Here is a 1,493-nt window from a genome sequence, read left to right on the forward strand (position 1 = left end):
CTGTTTTTTATCTCATTTATTTCTGCTCTGATCTTTATTATTTCTTTTCTTTTTATGATTGTAGGTTCCCTCTGTTGGTCTGTTTCTAGTTTCTGGAGATGCTGTGTTAATGTGTTAAATTTGCTTCTTTCTTCTTTTGGGATGTGCGCATTTATTGCAATAAATTGTCTTCTCATCACCACTTTCACTGTGTTACAAAGATTTTGGTATGTTGTGTTTTCCTTCTCATTTGTTTCTAGGAACTTTCTGAATTCTCTTTTAATTTATTCTATTATCCAGTCACTCTTCAGCAAGGTGTTATTCAGTTTCCATGAATTAAACTTTATTTCCTTAGTCTTCTTATTGTTGATTTCTAATTTTATGGCATTGTGGTCTGAAAACTGTTTTGTATTATACTGATGTTTGTAAATTTATGGAAGCTTGCTTTGTGACCTATCGCATGGTCAATTCTGGAGAATGTTCCATGAGCACTGAAAATAATGTGTATTGTGCTATTGTTGGGTTGAGTGCTCTGTACACGTCTATGAGTTCAAGTTGGTTGATTGTGCTGTTTAGTTCCTCTGTAGCTTTGTCAAGTTTCTTTCTGGTTGTTCTATCCCTTTTTGAAAGTGGCGTATTAAAATCTCCCACTATAATTGTTGATTTATCTATTTCTTTCTTCAGTTCTAGTAAGGTTTTCTCTATATATCTTGGTGCTCCTTCATTTGGAGCATAGATGTTAATTACGGTTTTGTCATCTTGCTCAATTGATCCTTTAATCATGAGACCGTGTCCTTCTTTATCTCTTATGCTAGTTTTTGTCCTAAAGTTTATTTTATTAGAGATGAGTATTGCCACTCCTGCTTATTTTTTATTTCTGTTAGCTTGGTATATTTTTTCCCATCCTTTGACTTTTAGTCTGTTTTTGTCTTTGTATAAGGTGCATCTCTTGTAGGCAGCATATTAAAGGGTTTTGTTTCTTATCCATTCAGCAAGTTTCTATCTCTTCACTGGTGCATTTAATCCATTGGCATTCAGTGTAATTATCAATAGGTATGGATTCACTACTGTCATTATGTTAATTTTTTGTGATACTGTTTGTTCCTTTGTTCTGCATGCCTACTTGTGCTGAGTTTATGTTTTTTGTGCTATTTCTTGCTGTTTTCTTCTTAGTTTTAATGTTCCCTTATTCTGCTTGGATCTTCATTTTCATGGTAAATTGTGAAGTATTAATTTTCTTTTGGGTTACCCTATAGTCTATTAAAGGAATTCTGGTAGCATAGTGGTTACGAATCGGGCTGCGAACTGCAAGGTCAGCAGTTCAAAACTACCAGCTGCTCCACGGGAGAAAGATGAGTCTTTCTGCTCCCGTAAAGATTTACAGCCTCAGAAACCCTTTTCAGGGTCACTATGGATCAGAACTGACTCAATGGCACTTAACAACAACCACAACATAGTCTATTAAGTTTTCACTGTGTTTAAGACAGTCTATTGTATCCTGCAATTTACTGGAC

This window comes from Chrysochloris asiatica, unplaced genomic scaffold (assembly GCF_000296735.1).
Source record: "Chrysochloris asiatica unplaced genomic scaffold, ChrAsi1.0 scaffold00039, whole genome shotgun sequence".
NCBI classification, from domain to species: Eukaryota; Metazoa; Chordata; class Mammalia; order Afrosoricida; family Chrysochloridae; genus Chrysochloris; species Chrysochloris asiatica.